The sequence below is a fragment of the Canis aureus genome, chromosome 4 (assembly GCF_053574225.1).
Source record: "Canis aureus isolate CA01 chromosome 4, VMU_Caureus_v.1.0, whole genome shotgun sequence".
In the NCBI taxonomy this organism is placed as follows: Eukaryota; Metazoa; Chordata; class Mammalia; order Carnivora; family Canidae; genus Canis; species Canis aureus.
This window is the reverse complement of record NC_135614.1, coordinates 10,250,189-10,271,561: the sequence shown is the minus strand read 5'-3', so window position 1 is coordinate 10,271,561 and position 21,373 is coordinate 10,250,189. Positions and strand designations below refer to the sequence as shown.

Here is a 21,373-nt window from a genome sequence, read left to right as displayed (position 1 = left end):
TTCTCTCTGTGTCTCATGAATAAATAAATAAAATCTTTAAAGAAAAAAAAAAGAATGAAATCTTGCCATTTGCAATGACATGGGTGGAAATAGAGGGTATTGTGCTAAGAGAAATAAGTCAGAAAAAGAGAAATACTATATGATTTCACTCATATGTGGAATTTAAGAAACAAAACAAATGAATGTAGGGGAAGGGAAGGAAAAATAAAATAAGATGAAAGCAGAGGGAGGCAAAACATTAGAGACACTGAACTCTAGGAAACGAACTGCGGGTCGCTGGAGGGAAGGTGGTGGGGGATGGGGTAGCTGGGTGATGGGCATCAGGGAGGGCACGAGATGTAATGAGCACTGGGTGTTGTATACAACTGATGAGTCTCTAAATTCTACCTCTGAAACTAATAAAACCAATTGTGGCATATGCACACAATGGAATGCACAAAATAATATTGTCTATATGATTCCATTTATGAAGTTCCAGAATAGACAAAACTAATTTGCGGCAGTGAAGTTCAGAAAATGGTTGCCTCTAGGTAGGGGGATGGTGGATCGACTGGAAAAGGATATGGGAAAACTTTCTAGAGCACTGAAAATGTTCGGTATCTCACCCTGCAGATACAGCTGTCAAAACTCGTTGAACTGATCCCTTAGGATGTTTTTTATTTTATTGTATGTTAATTATATCAAAAAGAAGGGAGGGAGGGAGGAGGGATGGAGAGAGGGCAGGCAGCCAGGCAGGCAGACACACGGTCTGTTCAGAGAATCCTGAGTGATTGCTTATGCCTAGAACATTGGTGTGCTGGGGAAGGGGGAGGAAGAGAGCTCTGCCCTGCTCACAAGGATCAAGTTGACTAGGACCTTTCCCCCCTTGTCAAAAGGGAAGCCTGAAGGATCCTATGCAGGAATGACATTTGTGCCTTAGAAAGAGGTCACCTTGATGCTGGATGAGACAGGGAGTTAGGCATCTGCTATGACCAGAGGGATGTTACAGGAGATGATTCGTAGATTCCAGCTGGTTACAGTGGTACATGCAATGTTATTTTTAGCCTCCCCAACAGGAGGGAATAGCATTTCTCCTGTTGCTAGGGAAATCGTGTTCTTAGCAGTTACATATCGGTTCCTAATTTAAGTCTTGGGGAAAAGAGAAGTCTTGGGGAAAATTAGAGAACTTTATAAGCCAGTGCTGTATGCCATACCAGGACTGTACACCTGCTAGAATGTGGCTATTTTTCTCCTAATATATTCATAAGTGACTATCACCATAGCAACAATGATGCTAGACAATGCTGGGTCATTAATGAAGAATTCCTGCTGGTTACATGATGGAGGTCAGTCCAGGAAGCCCTGTTCAGGACCAAAGGCAAGTGTTGGAACAGATGGGATACACTGGTAGCCACTGCAAGTGCCAAGGGGTGGAAAGGTTGTAGGCAGAGGGTAATCTGACAGGTGCATATGTTTGCTGTCAGCCCATTGGGATCATACTTCCTATGGGGCAAAATCTGAAATCTTCCTGGCACTCAGCTAAAGCTGAGCATGGATTCTTGGGCACAGTACATTTAAAGTACATGTGTGTCTAGACTCAACTATAGAGAACAAATTGATGGTCACCAGAGGGGAGGTGGCGGGGGGATGGAGGAAATAGGTGACGGGGATTAAGGAATGCACTTGTCATGGTGAGCACTGGGTGATGTATGGAAATGTCCAATCACTGTATTACACACCTGAAACTAACAGTACACTCTCTGTTAACTAACTGGAATTTAAATAAAAACTTAGGGATCCCTGGGTGGCGCAGCGGTTTGGCGCCTGCCTTTGGCCCAGGGCGCGATCCTGGAGACCCGGGATCGAGTCCCACGTCGGGCTCCTGGTGCATGGAGCCTGCTTCTCTCTCTGCCTGTGTCTCTGCCTCTCTCTCTCTCTGTCTGTGACTGAAATAAATAAATAATAAATAAAATATTAAAAATAAATAAATAAATAAAAACTTAAAAAAAAATAAAGTGCATGTTTGCCAAATAAAAGACATATCATGGTGGCAGTAAGAGAAGAACCCCAAATTGCCTTCTGGCTTTGGAACCATATAGTTTTGGGAGCAGCAAGAGTAGCTTTGGGGCTTTAGCTTTCCCATAACTTCCATCAGCATCCAGCTTCATTTAGTAGCATGGACAATTGACCTAAATCTTTTGTGAAACATCAACAAGACATAGCTTAGAGTTTAGAGATCTCGCAACCTCGTGGAAAATACACAGGATCATCTCTGACAGAGCACAGGGCTATGTCTCAGCCTCCCTTACTCATTTCCATCCCAAACACAGCGTTTCTTTCCACCTCACCACTGGAAAATCATTTTGGCAGCTTGTCAGTGTTTTTCAGAGGCTGTTCTGTGAGGAGATGAAGGGGCCTTCCTTTTGTTTTAGTTTTCAACTTGTTCATGCAAGTGAGGGTAGGTGGCACACCACCATCTTTCTCTCCACCTGGCTCCAAGGCTAGCCCCTCTCCCCAACTGCAGGTCAGAAGGCAGCTTTCAGAAAATACCCCACTAGCACATCCCACCATCGTTTTCCCTGCTCTGTCATACCTGATGGATGGAGTCTTCACGCGTGATGAGGTTCAATGGATGCACTTCGATTTTGATGAAACAGCAAAAACTTGTGTGAAGAAAGAAAGCTCTGTGGTGATGCATCATCATTAGCCCCATCCTGGGTGCCTTGCGGGGGACAGTCTACTTAGCGTGGGGCAGGGACTACAGGTGCAAGCCATCACTCCATTCCTTCCCTCCCACTCATGACGTGTTTTGAAGTCAAGTAAGGTAATGTGAATTTATCTTGAAGTAATCTCAAATCATCTCTAATTCCTTTTGTAAAATGAAATCTTCCACAAATCATAGTGATGACTGATAATCAGTATAAACTCTCAGCAGCTCCCACCACCCACTGAAACCCATTTATCATCCCTACAATCTTTTGGGCCACCTTAGTTTGCTCTCTGTCCTCAGTTCCATGTCACATAAATTTTTCATATTTCAAAGATATGGAGGAGAGGCACCGTTTCTTGTGGAAAGTTGACTTTTAGTGCCCATGATCTGCATCAGAAGAATTGAGATGTATGGACATTAGTTTCCTACACATTTCCCCCAATACATCTCAGAGTTCAGGGGAAGGGGGAAGATAGGCCCTTCCACACTACACCCCCCACCACCTGCAAAATCTTCCCAAACATTCTCAACACACCTGAAAGGACATGTCTGGTTCTCCCTGGAATGGGCCTTTAGGAGATTGGAGGGGAGGGAGAAAACTTCAGGGGAGGTGAATCAGAACCGGCTAGCCGGAGATAGCACTCTGTCTCCACCACTCCATAATTTTGAGAGTTACTGGTCCAGGGACAAGCAGAGGGGCAGCATGGGAGTGACTTTTCCCCCCACTGTGTTCTTATCTGGAAAACTGTGGAACCCGGGATTACATGGAGAAAGTCAATCAGGAGAGTGCCTAGCACGGGGCTGTTCTCCAAAGAAGTTCAAGACTGGGAGACATCCAGGGGGAGGTGGACAGAATCCAGCCAAGATGACAGGTGTGAGCTGTGACCTTGCAGAGATGATTTCAATGGCATGGATGGGACTAGAGAGCCGCCATCCCCATCCCCATCTCTCTGTGGGAAGACTATCCCAACAATCCCATGAAGTGTCAGTGAAGGTCCCTGGAGGAAGCCAGGACCAGCGTAGACTTAACTTGAGTTCCATGCATTGAAGACAATCCCTCATGGCCCATGTAGGAAACGAGCCTCTATTTGTTCTATTGTGCCTGGTTTTATTTTCCTCCTCTTTCCAGGGTTAAGATGTCCTGGATATCCTCCACTCCAGAGAGAAAGGAGAGACTTTTGAAAGATGGCAAAAACAAGACTGGGAGGGCCTCCAGTCTTGGTGCTCCTCTAGACTGAATGTCCGGCGAGACGGACACATCTACTTTGGATGCTAAATTAAGTGGAGAGGAGACTTAGGATGGCAGCTGGGCAGAGGAATAAATCAAATCAAATAATAAGGCAAGCAGTTATCCAAGTGAAATGGGCTTACAACCCTGGATATTAATGAGGCTTTTACTTTAAACGGATGTGTTTAATCAAGCAACGCTGATCCATATTGGGAGCTGGAGGAATTATGGTGATTGTGTTGGGATCGTGCCAAAAACTGTTTGGCTGTGTTATCCTGTGTAAACAGGAGCAGCCAGCAGAGTGAAGGAAGACCCAGACAGGGCGAGGGATGCTGCGAGGTGGTGGGGACGTACACATGCTTCTCTCTGCCTCTTCTCGCTGCTGCTGAGAGCCCAGGTCCTAGGAATTGTGGTTGGTGTTTGCATCCTGAGAACAAGAGGGCAGGAGGCTGGGCTGGGTAAGCCTCAAAGAAGGAGAGGAAGTGTAGAGTGACAAGGGACACAAGTCACTGAGGAGGAGGTGCCACAGCATCACCCAATATACATTTGTCTCTCTCCTTCTATAAATATGATGCTAATGGTGGGGTGGGAGGATCACTGAAAGCAAAGGAAGGGGGGAGTGAAAAGCTGTGTAAGTCATTGTGCTTGACCCTCCCGCCTCCCCCAAACCTACCTACTGGGGGAAATGGCCTGTAAATGACAGTACTTATAATGGACCTCAAAGTTTTGTACTTGTTGCCTTTGTGAAGTAGGCAGTAGTTGCTCACAGGTGGTGCTGCTTCTGTGGGAAAACATGCCAAAGTGAACAACTTTCTGGAATCTCCTTCTCAGAAAGAGTCAGCTAGAATGGTATCTTAGAATCTTGCTTTTGAGATTATGACACTGACCAATAAAATAACAATGTTCAAATCAAATAATAAAATATGATATGTTATTTAACGTACTTTATGTGCCATCTAGGCATAAAAGAAAATGTATTTCCCCAGGTGCTTTTTAACCAAAGCCATCCACTTCCTCGGGTGTGCACCTCAGTGGTTGGTACCACCAGGGAAGTCTAGGAGGAACAAGTTGGGGGGACGGGGTCCTAGTGATGGTCTTTCCCGACGCCAGGTAGCTCATCTGCCTGGGAGGTAGGGGAATGTGCCTTTACATCCCTCTCCTCTTTGTCACAAAAGCTCTGTTAGACACTTTCCAGGAGGGCTGGTCCTGGAAGACCAGAGAAGAGGGAGCCTTTCATCTGGGCCAGGGGTTGTGTGGAGAACCTCAGAGAAGCACAGGGGCCATATAGACATGGAGATCTAGCTGTGATTGAACTGCAAGAAGCTGTGGTAAGGGGAGGAGCTCTAGAAGGGGACCCTGGGGTATGTGGAGCTGAAAGGAATCCCAGAGGAGGTATGAGTAGCTGGCCCCATGCTGCTTCTCTAGTTCAGCTAGTCTTGAAGTACAGTTTGGTAGAGATGTTCATTGGGCAGATTGCAGGGGTGGAGTCATGATAGACTCTTAGATTTTTAAAGTAAAAATAGTCTTAAGATCATCCATTTTAATCTCTTCATTTTGCCGATGGAGAAACTGAGGCCCAGAATGGCGGAGGACCCTGTATATCTTTGGAAGGAAATAAAATAATGCTTTAGTTTCCATTAAAGTAGGGCAAAAGTCACTGATGGCTGATTGTTCTCCTCACCTCTACCCCAAGCCAGATGAGGGCAGTTTTCCTCTCCAGGCTGCCTGGTCCCTGTCTCCCTCCTTCTGCCCAAGAATCTTGTGGGGGCTTATTACATATTGCTGCAAATACTCCCTTCATGGACACTTCAGGTCTATGTCCCCTTCTCCTGAATTTGAGTGGTTGGCGACTATTTTTTATAACCTATAGAGTGACAGGAGTGGCTGAATGATGAGGAGCGAGGCTGTTTCCACTTCCTTCACTGGGACACTGGCTTTTGGAAGCCCAGGCCCCATGGGGAGTCCATGCCTAGGTACCTATGTCAACAGGCCCCATTGACCCAAACTTTGTAGTCTACACAGTCTAGGGACCAGATGTGTGGGAAGTTTCCAGCAGGGAAACTTTCAGTAAGAGAAGACATCTGTGGATATTTCCATTCGCAGCCACAAAGTCTCCCCAGCTGTGGCCCAGACGTCAGAGAACAGAGACTAGTCATCCCTGCTGTGTCCTGTGGCCTCCCTGACTCACAGCATCAGTAGCATCAAGCACTGGTGTTTGACAACCTTATGTTTTGGGAGGACTGGCTAGGAGCAGTAGCAGCTGGGGCAGGTCTCAAGGTAAGACTCCCTGGGCAGTAGCTGGACAGCTGGGCTTAGCATTTTTGGAGCTGGAGGGAATTTTGGCAGTACTTTGAAGAATCACAGAAAAATTCAATTGAAAAAGATGTTACTCTCACCCCTTATGCTTTAATTGCTTTACAATATCTCATTAGATTGTCCTACAGACCTCATTGGGTAGGGCGATTTTGAAGAGGGGAGCCAACTCTTAGGAAGGTCAGCCCAGTTGCGCAAGCTTGCACAGTAACACTTGGCAGAGCCCTGCGGGCATCGGGCCTGGCAACTGCAAGGCTTGTGTTTTCCCTCCCCGTCAGACTGCATGCCCATTTGTGGGGCTCTGCTCTTGCCTTGTATGCAAGTTTGAGGAATTGAGTATGTTATGGTCTGCCACTTTTATAGATTTAAAAAAAAGTCCAGTAAGTTCCAAAGATAAACTTGAAGTCCTTGCAGGTGCAAATGACACTCATGATAATACAAAAGAATGTTGTTGAAGAAGGAGAACCACAGAATTCTATGTGGGCCTGCGTGTGTTTGGAAGGAGAAACACATAAATTGTTTCTTTCGTGTGAAGCGTAGCTTATTGTTGGTGATAAGGGCTAACATGTGGCCCTTCCCCAGGTATATATGCTGACGTTCCAGTTCCCAGCACCTCTGAATGTGACCGTATTTGGACATAAGGTTGTGAAAGAGGTGATTAAGTGAAAATGGGGTCATTAGGGTGGGCCCTAGTCGAACACAATCGGTGTCCCTCTAAGAAGAGGGGTTGAGGACACAGACACACATAGGAGACCATGTGAGAAGAAGACAGTCATTTACAAGCCACGGAGAGAGACCTCAGAAGGAACCGACACCTTGGTCTTAGACTTCGGCCTCCAGATGCGGGAGATAATGATACCCTGTTGTTCAAGCCAGGGCTCTGGTACCTGGTTGTGGCCATCCCAACGAACTAGCATAGCTCCCACCATACAATTGCTCCCATACAATTGCTCTAATCATTTACACTTAAATTGAACCAGGGGTCGCTAAAGCCCTCAACATCCCCTCAGAGTATTTTTCTAACCTTACCAATGGCAGAGATGGTCAACAGCCTCTTAAGGGTAGAATGATGGCATTGGTTATGAGTTTACTAGTGTAGCCCGGAAGCCACAGGGGGTTAAATCCACTGGATTTTGAGAAATAATCCAAGGAAGGCTACTTGCTATCACAAGTACTTTATTACTTCTTCTTTTGAAAATCTGCCGAGCTTATGTGTGAAATTTTCTGTCTATTTAGAGCAATGTCGCTTCCCAAGGCTCAGCTGCTCTCCCAGGGCTGGTGGCGAGGGAGGGCTGGCAGACTCAGCAGCCCTGGCTGGGTAATTTTTCCAGGTTCTAACCACCTTTCCCACATGGCCTCAGGCTGTGTGTGATGTGTGAAAGCAGCCTTGTTAAAAAAAAAAAAAATCCCCAATTATGGGTTCCCTTCTCCCCGGGGCAGGGTGGGGGGCATGTGGGAATGTGAACGTGGGATTGATTTTTATCCTCGGGTTCAGCCTGGCCTCAGTTTCTCTAAGAACCCAGGTTCTGGTGTAGCCAAAGGTGTGGAGGGGAATGGACCTGGCCCATGGCGTGGAGAGAACAAACGCAAAGGGCCAAACACCTGAAGGCCCACCCACCTATTGAAATGCTCTCAACGTGTGATGCCACGGTCCACTAGAATAAGCCAAAGCACAGAATCTTTCCCAATGCTGAACTGAGCAGTTCTGCGGAGGAAAAGGAGAGTGAACCCCTAGGGAGTGAAAGTTCTCAGCCTTTCCCTTTGCTCCTACCCTGGTGGGCCACTCCCCTTGGGGTGCAGAAGGATCAAGGGAGGCATGTGTCTTCCCTGGGGGAGGGGTCACTGTGGGGTCTGTCACCCCCACTCACAGTGACTGCAGGGTGAGTGTGTTCACTCGTGAATCTTCAGCACGATGCTGGCCATGGGAGAGTGCATGGAACAATCATGAACAAATCTTTGAGTTGCTCTGGATCCAAGCCCTTAGCCAGGGGAAACAACATAATACTCTAAGCATACCCCCATGCGAGACTAGACTTATTTTCTCACTCAGCTTTATTGGAAGCTTGGGTTTGTTTTGTGTGTTGTCTGTGTGGTTTCCCCCAAAGATCTGCACTTCAGCGAGGGAATGCTTTGTATGGTACCCCTGCTGCCTGAGCCGCATCCCTGCTCCCTGGGGCACCACTTCTCCTGAGCCCCCTCCCATCCAGGTCCTGTCTCCATCTTTTCAGACAGAGTGTCCCAAGATTGTGCTTGGTCCACTGCAGTGGAGAAGGGGTCCCAGGAACAGAATTCACCGGAGTCAGAGGAGTGATGAAGAACAGGAAGCCAAAGTGGAACTTTGTAATGAGGCCATACATGAGCTTGCTTTTTCATTTCAACACTTTATAGCAGCTGCTTTAATTAAACATAGTGAATGCTCAGCTGGAGAATGTCGACTCCCTGAGCCTCAATTTCCTCATTTATAATACTGGGATAAAACACAAATCTTGTGTTAGGTTTTATTTATTTTTTGGCAAGAACTAATTAAGAAATATACTTGGAAATACTTGTAAACTATAAATCATTATGCAAATATAAACAATAGTCATCATTATTAAAGAATTCTTTTGATCTTGAGAAAAATTTGGGGTACACAGGAGGAAAGTCACCTTTGTATCTTGAATTGATTCTTTTTTAAGTAGGGTCCATACCCAGCACGGAGTCCAATGTGGGGCTTGAACTCACAAACCTGAGATCAAGACCTGAGGTGAGATCAAGGGTCGGACGCTGAACCGACTGTGCCACCCAGGAGCCCCCACATGAATTGTTTTTTTAAAAACTAAATAAAGTTTTAATCAGGAATAGATGCTGTATTTTGTCAAATGCCTTCTTTGCATCTATTGAGAGGATCATATAGTTCTTGTTTTTTCTCTTGTTGATGTGATCTATCATGTTGATTGTTTTTTGAGTGTTGAACCAGTCAACTCTATGGTCAACTAATATTCGACAAAGCAGGAAAGAATATCCACTGGAAAAAGAACAATCTCTTCAATAAATCGTGTTGGGAAAATTGGACAGCCACGTGCAGAAGGATGAAACTAGACCATTCTCGTACACCATACACAAAGATAAACTCAGAATGGATGAAAGATCTAAATGTGAGACAAAGATCCATCAAAATCCTAGAGAAGCAACCTTTTTGAACTTGGGCATAGTAACTTCTTGCAAGATACATGTATGAAGGCAAGGGAAACAAAAGCAAAAATGAACTGTTGGGACTTCATCGAGATAAAAAGCTTCTGCACAGCAAAAGAAACAGTCAACAAAACTAAAAGACAACCTACAGAATGAGAGGAGATATTTGCAAATGACATATCAGATAAAGGGCTAGTATCCAAGATCTATAAAGAACTTATCAGGGGGATCCCTGGATGTCGCAGCGGTTTGGCGCCTGCCTTTGGCCCAGGGCGCGATCCTGGAGACCTGGGATCGAGTCCCACGTCAGGCTCCCGGTGCATGGAGCCTGCTTCTCCCTCTGCCTGTGTCTCTGCCTCTCTCTCTCTCACTGTGTGCCTATCATAAATAAAAAAAAAAAAAAAAAAAAGAACTTATCAAACTCAATACCCAAGAAACAAACAATCCAACCATGAAATGGGGAGAAGACACGAACAGAAATTTCTCCAAAGAAGACATAGACATGGCCAACAAGCACATGAGAGAATGCTCCGCATCACTTGCCATCAGGGAGATACAAATCAAAACCACAATGAGATCCCACCTCACACCAGTGAGAATGGAGAGAATTAACAAGACGGGAAACAACAAATGTTGGAGAGGATGTGGAGAACGGGGAACCCTCTTGCACTGTTGGTGGGAATGTGAACTGGTGCAGCCACTCTGGAAAACTGTGTGGAGGTTCCTCAAAGAGTTAAAAATAGAGCTACCCTATGACCCAGCAATTGCACTGCTGGGGATTTACCCCAAAGATACAGATGCAGTGAAATGGCAGGACACCTGTACCCTAATATTTATAGCAGCAATGTCCACAATAGCCAAACTGTGGAGGGAGCCTCGGTGTCCATCGAAAGATGAATGGATAAAGAAGATGTGGTCTATGTATACAATAGAATATTATTCAGCCTTCAGAAAGGAAGAATATCCACCATTTGCTTCGATGTGGGTGGATCTAGAGGGTATTATGCTGAGTAAAATAAGTCAATTGGAGAAGGACAATCATCATATGGTTCCACTCATATGAGGATTATAAGAAATAGTGAAAGGGATTATAAGTGAAAAGAGGGGAACTGAGAAAAATTAGGGAGACAAACCATGAGAAACTCCTAACTCTGGGAAACAAAGGGTTGCAGAAGGGAGGTGGGTGGGGGGTTGGGGTAACTGGGTGACGGGCACTGAGGAAGGCACTTGATGGAATGAGCACTGAGTGTTATACTATATGTTGGCAAATTGAACTTAAATAAAAACAAAGGTAAAAAATATTAAAACTAAATAAAGTCTTTCTCTTCCTCAATATTTTGCCGAACTCATCAGAAGACTTAACTTTTATAGTAGTGTCATCAACCATTGCTTTGTGTTGCTGCATGATTGTTTTCTACTTGTTTCTATGGATGAAATGAGACAGGGTATAGGAAAAATCTGTAGACTGGAAAGGGCTGTACACATTATGCTGGAATTTTAGTAACTCAGTGCACTGACCGCACCCCCCCCCCCCGCCCCCCGCCCTCAACAGGCAGGAGCAGAGATTGTCTTGAGGCTTGGAGTAGGTGTGAGTTCCTTTGGCCATGGAAACGGTGAGCAAGTCCTTCAACTGTAGGGTGTCAAGCAGCCCATGTTTCTAGGATCTGTGCTTAGTGCTTTGAGTTTCTGTGAGGGATTTTGACTCCCAGATGTCCTGTCAAGTCAAGTTCTCAGTCCTGCTGGCAACCTGAAGGTCTCAAGATGCATGGGGAAGCTGATCACCTGTGTGGCCTCCTCGCCTCACCTTGTTGGGTGCTGGGTGCTGTTTGCCTGGCCACAGAGCACATGGTGGGACCTGCAAGGAGGCACCTTGTGAGCCTGTGAGAGGGGCTGGGCAGGGATTAGCTGCTCCGATAGAAGGACCAGACCTGCACACCCCCAAGGCCAAGTGCAAAGGGAGGAAGGTGGGTGAAGGCATTGCCTCATTGTTCCATTTAATAAACAATGTGCAGGCAAAATCCTACTCAAGGCTTGAGAAAGGGCTCTGGTTTTCCTGTGGATGCAGAACGGACAGCTGCAATCCAGGATGAGATCCATGGAGCTCATGCACAGCCACTAAGGACTGAGTTCGATGCCTAGGCAGACCCAGCCAACACCATGGCAAGTGTAGAGGTCAGCGTCAAAAATCTTTCATGGATGTGGAGACAGAGCATGCCTTTGGCATCCATCCCATGTAGGCCCTTCAGGGAATAGGAAGGAAGTGGGGTGTTTTCATGTGAATTTTATTATTCTCTAGGTATTGGAAGGCCAACTGGCTGGCTTTACCTGGTGCCCCGATACCTGGCCCTGGATGATTAGGGCAGAGGGACAGTGAGATCCTTTTGGAGAAGGTGGCTGGGGGTGTATGTGAAACATTGGATGGGTTGGCTGTATGTGAAATGCTTGCTCTCAGGCTAGTTGTTTACTATCTGGATGGGATCGATTAGCCTCTGTGGGGACAGTCCCTCCAGGGTCAACAGGACCCCAGGGGTCAAGGCATCAGAAAACAAAAAATAAAAGACAACGTTAATATGGGTGGGAGTATAGAACATTTTTTTAGAGAGGGTATGGAGGCATCCTAGAGAATGTTGGCAGAGGGGAAATGAGAGAAAGAGCATGTCCAGGATGAAGTCACAGCTCAGCCACTGTACCTATTGCCGTGTGGCATGGCCTAGGTGCGCTCTCCAGGGCCTCTAGCTGTCATTTGGTGACTGCTGTTTGGAAGCACGATAGACAGAGGCAGGACACTTTCATGCAACCATTTTAATTAAATGGCCATTACAAAATATAAAACACATTTTTTGTTATTGTTAGTAAGATTTCAAACTCCAGCTAAGGCATATTTTGTGTGGGTTTCATCATTTTGTGTGTAAGTGAATTAATCAGTGGCTGCAACAGATTTTATATTCTTTAAACTAGAATCTGAATGTAATTTATGGAATTTTAAAGCTAGAAGTGCCCTAAACATTACATTATCCAAGGCTGTTTTTTTTTTTTTTTTACACAAGGAATACTAAGGGTCAGAGATACTATGTGGAGCGCATTAAAAAAATCTTAGTAATAATCGCAACAGACAACTTTGGCATTCACCCCTCCCCAGTGTCCTCTCCTCTGACAAGACTTGTTTGGGGGAGGGGCATCAGGGAATGGGTGAAGATGACTGATCTCCCCATCATTTAATAAAAACAATCCTGAAAGAGTAGTACTTTGTTTTTTAATCGGAAATCCACTGTTTAAAAATTGAACTATAGGTGACATACAATACTATATTAGTTTCAGGTGTGCAACGTAGTGGTTTTGTGCATGACTCAGTGCTCATCGTGATGAGTGTGGTTACCATCTGTCACCATACCATGTGATTACAGTATTACTGGCTATATTCCTTATACTGTTCTTTTTAAACCTGTGACTTGTCATTTTATAACTGAAAGTTTGTGCCTCTTAATACCTTTCGTTTATTTTACCCATCCTCCGCCCCTTCCTCCCTGGCCATCCCGTTTGTGCTCTGTCTTTATGAGATCACTTCCATTTCTGGTTTGTTCATCTGTTCTGATTTTCTAGATTCTACGTGTAAGTGAAATCATATGGTAATTGTCTTTCTGTGTCTGTCTTATTTCACTTAGCATACTATCCCCTAGGTCACAGAAATGCTTTTTAAAAATTATGTAACAAGTCATTTAGATGAATTATAGAACAAATTTAAGATGAGGAATAGCTTTCTAAGTATGTCACCAAAGGTTAGGGAAAAAAAGCCACTTATGTAAAGATAGATTTAAGTACAGCACGGGGAATAGATTCAAGGTTATAATAGCATTGTAGGATGACAGATGGGGCCTACGTTTATCACGCTGAGCACTGAATAATGTATAGAATTGTTGAATCACTATGCTATATACCTGAAACTAATATAACATTGTATATTTGTATATATACTTTGATAATAAAAATTTAAAAACAAAATTATCAGAGTCAAAAGCGTGGCTTCTCTGAAAAAGAAAAAGAAAATTAATATAATTAAGAAGCACTTTTGTCTTCCATGAATAATCAATGTAGTTATTCAAGGTACTAATTAAGAGGAAAGTTAATTTCTTCCATAACAAATACCTACAAAGCAAAAAAAAAAAAAAAAACAAAAAAACAAATACCTACAACTAACATCGGATGTTGAAATACTGAATGCGGGGCAGCCCGGGTGGCTCAGCGGTTTAGCGCCGCCTGCAGCCCAGGATGTGATCCTGGAGACCCGGGATGGAGTCCCACGTCGGTCTCCCTGCATGGAGCCTGCTTCTCCCTCTGCCTGTGTCTCTGCCTCTCTCTCTCTCTCTCTCTCTCAATCTGGATTAAAAAAAAAAAAAGAAAAAGAAAAAGAAATACTGAATGCATTCCTCTGATAGTCAAATATAAAATGAGTGTTTGCTCTCAACACTGTTAGTCAAAATAATGCCAAAAGTTCTAGTTAAAATAATAAGGAATGAAAAGACAAGCATACATATTGGAAAGGAAGGAATAAGCCTGTCATAAGTGCAGGTGATATGATGGTCTACTTAAATCATTCCAAAGAATTTCCTTAAAACATATTTTAAAAATATTGAGTTTAGCAAGGCAACAGGATCTAAGATAATTATATAAAAATCAGTGGTATTTTTACATACTTGCAATGAAACTGTGATTCATTAAAATTACATTTTCAATATCATTTACAACTTCTCAAAAAGTTGACTTAGGTGTAAATCTAAGGAACTATGCCTACAGTTTATGCCCAAACCACACAATAGGGAAGCCTGGGTGGCTTAATGATTGAGCATCTGCCTTTGGCTCAGGTTATGATCCTGGGGTCCTGCGATCAAGCCCTGCACCAGGCTCCCCGCAGAGAGCCTGCTTCTCCTTCTGCATATATCTCTGCCTCTCTCTCTGTGTCTCTCATGAATAAAGAGATAAAATCTTAAAAAAACAAACAAACCCACACAATACTAATAGAAGAAATAAAAGAAGAGCTAAATAAATGGAGAAAAATATCATGTCCCTAGAGCTGAAGAAATTTTTTAGAAAGAATAAAGTAGAATTACACTACTGAATATTAAGGACTACTGTACAGCCAGTTATAGTTACTCAGTGGTGTTGGTGGAGGGATAGGCACATAGATTAATGGAACAAAATAGAGAAGTCAGAAATAGACCCACACAGGTAAGGGAACTAATCTGACAAAGATTCAAAAGAAGTACAATGGAGGAAAGATCACTTTTTAACAAATGATATTAGAGCAATTGGATAACCATAGCCCCAAATATAACAACCTCAACCTAATCCTCACTTTGCACAAAAATTAATTTTAAATAGGTTCAATGAAAAACATGTAATTATAGAACTTTTAGAAGATAAGGAGAAAAACTTCTGGACTTGGGAATCTGTGAGGGATCATGTCTAAACATCAGAAAGCATGACTCATATGAGAAAAAAATCCTCTCCCCCTCAACCTCCACTCCAGAAACCATCAGTGTGTTCTCTGTAGTTAAGGTCTGTTTCTTGGTTTGTTTCTCTCTTTCTCCTGTTTTTCTTGTTTCTTAAATTCCATAGATGAGTGAAATCATACGGTATTTGTCTTTCTCTGACTGACTTCTTTCACTTAGCGTAATACTCCACAGCTCCATCTGACTCAGGACCATTGAGCCCAATGGTCAAGAAAGAATTCTTGAGACATTTTATGGTGCAAAAAGGTGATTTTATTATTGCACGGGGACAGGACCCATGGGCAGAAAGAGCTGCACTGGGATTTTGAGGAGTGACTGATTATATACTTTTGAATTAGTTGGGGTTAGGGATGACATAAGTCTCTAAGGAATTTGAAAGGAAGGCTTTCAGGATCTTGAGGGACTAGTTGTTGTTAAGATAAAGTTACTCTTAGTTTTTGGCAAAACATCATCACTAAGGCATCCATGAGTTCCTTGAGGAAGATTATGCTCTGCATGTTCAGGTATCTATCACTGGGCTGCAAGCCGTCAGATTTCATTTTGGCTACTCTTCTCTTGCCTTTGTTCTCCTCATCATATGCATGTTGTTGCAAAAAGATTTCATTTTTTTATGGCTGAATAACATTCATATACATGTGCACATATACCACATCTTCCTTATCCATTCATCAATTGATGGATGCTCAGGCTGCTTCCATGTCTTGGCTATTATGGATAATGCTGCTATAAACATACGGGTGCCATGTATCCCTTTGAATTAGTGTTTTTGTTTTCTTTGGGTAAATACTCAGTAGTGTGATTGCTGGATCCTACTGTAGTTCTATTTTTAACTTTTTGAGGAAACTCTACGCTGTTTTCCACAGTGGCTGCACCAGTTTGCATTCCCATCAACAGTGTATGAGGATTCCTTTTTCTCCACATCCTCGCCAACACTTGTTTCTTTTTATTTTAACCATTTATTGGTTTTGTTGGTTCTAACCATTCTGAGAGTTGTGATAGCTCATTGAGGTTTTGATTTACCTTTCCCTGATTAGATAAGTGATGACGAGCATCTTTTCATGTGTCTGTTGGCCATCTGGATGTCTTCTTTGGAGAAATATCTCTTTTTTGTCTTCTGGCCATTTTTTAGTTGGATTATTTATTTTTTGAGTGTTGAGTTTTATAAGTTCCTTATAAAATGTGTCCTTTGCAAAAATCTCCCATTCTGTAGGTTGCCTTTAGTTTTTGTTGATTGTTTCCTTTCCCGTGCAGAAGCTTTTTATTTTGATTAAGTCCCAATAGTTTATTTTTGCTTTTGTTTCCCTTGCCTCAGGGGACATATCTAGAAAAGAGTTGCTATGGTCAGTGTCAAAGAGGTTACTGCCTGTGCTCTCTTCTAGGATTCTTATGGTTTTAGGCCTCACATTTTGGTCTTTATTTCCTTTTGAATTTATTTTTGGGTATAGTGTCAGAAAGTGGTCCAGTTTCATGCTTTTGCATGTTGCTGTCCAGTTTTTTCAACACCATTTGTTGAACAGGCTGTCTTTTCCGCACTGGATATTCTTTCCTGCTTTGTCAAGGATTAATTGACCATATAGTTGTGGGTTTATTTCTGGGTTTTCTATTCTGTTCTATTGATCCGTGTGTTTATTTTTGTGCCACTGCCATACTGTTTTGATCACTACAGCTTTATACTATAACTTGAAGTCCAGAATTGTGATGCCTCCAGTTTTGCTTTGCTTTTTCAAGATTGCTTTGGCCGTTCCAGGTCTTTTAAAGTGGTTCTATACAAATTTTAGATTTTTATAATTGCTTGTTCTAGCCCTGTGAAAAATGCTGTTGGTATTTTGACAGGGATTGCATTAAATGTGTAAATTGCTTTGGGTAATATAGACGTTTTAACAATATTTGTTCTTTCAGTCCATCAGCATAGAATATCTTCTGATTTCTTTGTGCCATCTTCAATTTCTTTCATGGGTCCATACACATTTTTAGTACTTTCATTCAGTTCAATGACATAGAACTTAGAACATTCCTAATGGTGATAAATACAGGTTGTTTGGGGGAGATAGGAAAATGTCACACTTGACCTTCCCATGCCTGTGTCCCCAAGACTGCAGAATCCCAGGTTGGGAGAGGAGAGAGAGCTGTGTGACCTGGGCCCTCACCCCACCTGGGCTGCTCCCCCAGGAGCCACCCTTCAGAGCCCTGCGCTCTGCCATCTGTTCCCCAGGAGGGGTCTGCAAAATGCAAGTTTAAGGGAAAACAGGAATTTTAGAGACTTACAAGACAAAGGGGTATACCCCCAAAGTGAATTATCCCCTGAAATCCAGCTTGGATAAACTTGGTGAGGTGTTGCACTGTTGTATCATGACAGGAGGCTCTTCCTCTTTATGGAAGAATTCACCAAAGGTTGTTTTCTTCCTTCCTCCTTCTTCTCCCTCCATCCCTCTCCTCTTCTTTGTCCTCCTGCTCTCTCTCTCTTTTCCCCTTCTCTTCCCTCCCCAGGCAGAGTAAATGAATGGGCAGGAGACCCCTAAACTGTGCTAAAAGCCATATCATTCTAAATAAACCTGGGTTTTTTTCCTTTCTAAATTTTCTTTGCTGATATTTGTTTGGCATGTCATAGTCCTTAATGAAACTTTTTTTTTTTTTTTTTTTTTGTGAAATTTCAGGAGTTTTCAACTTACTGAAGGAAAAGAGAAGTGATTTACCCATGGCATGATGATAATAAGATTCAAAGTAAAAGAAATGGTGGCTTGGAAAATCAAATGGAAAATGTTGGAGATATTTTCTTTCTCTTTCTTTCTTTTATCTTCTTTTCTTTTTAGATAGAGATAGAGAACAAGAGAGGGAGAGAGCATGCATGCATGAGGAGGAGGAAGGGGGAGAGGCAGAGGAAGAGAGAATCTTGAGTAGGCTCCTTGCCCAGAATCTGGGGCTCAGTCTCACAGCCCTGAGATCATGACCTGAGCCGAAATCAAGAGTCAGATGCTTAACCAGTTGAGCCTCTTAGGTGCCCCTGAGTTATTTTCTTATATAACTTTCTAAAACTCAAGAAAAAAAAAAACATGCACAAAGCAAAGCACACAAGTCAGAAGTATGTGTTTTGAGAAGTTGTCATGTAACGACAATCCAAGTAAACTGTTACCACCATGAACCTGCTTGACCTTCGTCACAGTTATATCCATACCCTTCAATATCATAGATTAGTTACGCACTGCTTTAAAAATACCAACTAAAAATGGAATCATACAGAATGCATTATTGTGTGACTGGTTTTTTTTGCTCAACATTATGCTGGAGAGATTCGTCAGTTATTGCTAAGTATGGCAATACTTTGTTCACTTTTATTGCTGTAAAAATGAAAGCATTTTTAACAAGCAACTTTGGTGACCCCAAGGCAAATGGTCCCAGGCCTCATTTTGAGAGTTACCCAGTCAACACAGCTACACAGCTACCCTGCTCCATTCCAACAGTTTCAGGATCACAAGTGCAGAAAAATGAAAAATAGTTGCTCGAAAACAAGAGCCAGGTTCAGCTTTTAAGTTAACTGAAGTTAGGAACAATTTTGTGACCCTTTGGTACAATGTCTAGAGTAGTGCCACAGATAGACTTAGACTACAGTTCAAAATTTATATTTCCTTGCATGGACTCAGTAATATCACCATCCTTGAAGAAAGAAACTCTGTGCATGTGCGTGTCTATATGTACATGAATGTGATATGAGCTGAATTGTGTTCCCCTAAAATTCATATGACAAATATCTAACCCTCAGTGCTTCAGAATGTGGCTGTATTTGGAGATAGGTTCTTTAAAGCGGTAATAAAGTTAAAATGAAGTCATGAAGGTGGACCCTAATCCAGCATGGCTGGTATCCTTATAAGAAGAGGAGATTAGGACACACTTATGTGCAGAGGGAAGACAGTATGAAAACACAGGGAGAAGGCAGCCATTTGCAAGCCAAGAATGAAGACCTCAGGAGAAGCCAACCCTGCTGATACCTTAATCTTAGACTTCTGGCCTCCAGAACAAAGAGGAAATAAATGTTGTTTAAGTCACCTGGTCTGTAGTACCGTGTTATGGCAGCATGGGCAAATTAGTATTACGTGTGTGTGTTTGTGTGTGTTGCGTGTGTGTGAGTTTGTTTAATCTCTCCTTCCAAGACCTAAAATGTGCTTCACAGGGAGCTGGTGCTCAGCGAGCCTGGCTGTGGGCAGGAACAGCATGGACAGGATGACTATATTCCCACATTCCCAGCCCACCCTGGCCACCTAGGTTTGGACACCACCCCCTCCACCACCACCATGGCCCACGTCCCCTCACCCTTCCTCTGCTGACCTCTAGCTGCCTGTACTGAGCTGGCTGAGTTGTGCCAAACTGAGTAGCAGCTGGAGACAGACCCAGCCAGGCAGCCTCCCCGGGGGAGTCAGGAGGGGGAAGAGAATAATCGTGAAATGGCAGGAGAACACTTCTCCCTGGCAGCTCAAAGCAGGTGGGGGTGGGGCGATTAAAAAATAGGCTTTGGCGTCTTACAAAAGACGGCTTACAAAAGACGCTTCCTGTAATGTGACTCGATTCAAAAAAAATGAAGCAAAATTGGTGCATTTTCCTCACCACCAAAATCTTTTGACTAATTGAGTCAACTAATATAATTTGTATCCTAATTTCAAGTCCTTTACAGGATAACCAGTGAGAAGGGCAAGCAAGTGACTCATGTTAGATGTGGTCAACATTTGAGAACTTGATTCACAGGAGGGAGAAGCCAGAGCAAAGGAAAAGCTTGTCTTTTCCCTTCAGGCATCTTAGTTCCATATATTGTGATAAACCACTCCAGTGTTTACAAATGCATTTGTGGCTCTGCAGGATGGTAGTGAAGTAGTCCTCTTAGCTGATGGCTATCCCTGAGGTCACAACATCAGCACACTCTTCTAAGAAGTAGAAGTGGCTCCACATGAAGAAACTCCTCAATGGGGTCAGCCTGGGGTTTGGGAAACATTAAATCACTGTCTTTGTTTCCTACTTGAGGGATGGCTTAGTGTGGATAGAGATCCCTGCAAACAGGAATTTCTGCCTGGTAGTTGGCCCCTGTGAAGCTGGTGCCACTGTTCTGAGCGCTCCCACAGCCTCAGAATAACCTGCATTCCACATCCAATGCACACATCAATTTCTGTGGTGTGTGTGCATTTCATGAGGGTCAAGGAACAGAAAGGTCTTTTGAAAGTAGTTCTGTGTTTGGAATTGGTGCCCAATCCCAAGAACTGACAATAGATGCTGGCGAGGATGTGGAGCAACAGGAATTCCACAGAACTACACGAACAGCTACACTATGATCTAGCTTAGTAAAAATATTGGATTCTCAAAGCAACCCTGTGAAATACGTGAGAAAATCATTACTGCGTGTCATCAAATGTGAGATGCCAAAAATTTTAAACACGTATAATTTTTAGTATTAAAAAAAGGAAAAAATGCCAATTAAACGTTGACAGTGTTCTGCATATCAATTGCTGCAAAGCAAATAAGCAAATTATCACAAAAGTTAGTGGCTTAATCCAATCTCTGCTTGATGATATCTCACAGTTCTGTGGGTTGACTAGATTCCTCTAAGTGGCTCTCCCTCGGGGTCTCTCATGTGGTGTAGCTGGGGTAAGGGTTTAACTGAGGCTGTAGCCATCAGACATTTGGTAGGCATCCAAGATGGCTGCCTCACATGCCTGGAAGTTGATGTGGGCTGTTGACAGGGAGATCAGCTGAACCATTGGCTGGAGCACAGCAAGTGGCCTCCAAATATGACTTGGACATTGTCACAGCATGGTGGCTATTTACAGGAGTGTCCTGAGAGTGTTTGGAAGCATCCAGGAAGAGTAGGCTTCTTATAATGTAGCCTTAGAAATCCCAGAACATTTCTGCTGCCTTCTGTTGCTCAAGCCCAGATTCAAGAGAAGAGAAATTAGACTGCTCTCTCTTTCTCTTATTTGTTTTTCTTTTGGGGGGGGCGGGGGGAGGCAGAGGGAGAGAGAATCTCAAGCAGGATCCATGCTCAGTGCGGAGCCTGTTATGGGTCTTGATCCCACAACCCTGAGATCATGATCTGAGCTGAAATCAAGAGTCAGACGCTTAACAGACTGAGCCACCCAGGTGCCCTAGACTCCCTTCTTAATGGAGCAGCATGCACACACAAGGACAAAGGACTTGGCCATCTCTAACTACCATAGTCACTACCTTGAAGGTTGAACCATGAGATACAACATGGGTCATGGCAGCCTCTCACTGCTCATATCTTTCATCTACTCAAAAGGATTTGGTAATGTCTCCCACTTTCCATTTATTGCTTCATGGGTGAAAGGCAAGGATTTTGCATGAATCTCAGTACAAAATGTAAATAGCTCTATCTACCATAGTCATCTTCATTTCTTAGAATCTGTAAAGCACTTGGTTATTGCTTTCCAAGACAATAAAGAATTTTGAACACTAATGCAATGA

General features: G+C 43.4%; 1 long non-coding RNA gene across 1 annotated transcript; it reads left to right on the top strand.

The window, feature by feature from the left end:
• Positions 1-806: 806 nt before the first annotated feature.
• On the top strand, positions 807-17,669 carry LOC144312169 (uncharacterized). The gene is made up of 2 exons (XR_013377597.1): positions 807-1,357; positions 17,566-17,669. It is a non-coding gene; the product is annotated as an uncharacterized LOC144312169 (long non-coding RNA).
• Positions 17,670-21,373: the final 3,704 nt, after the last annotated feature.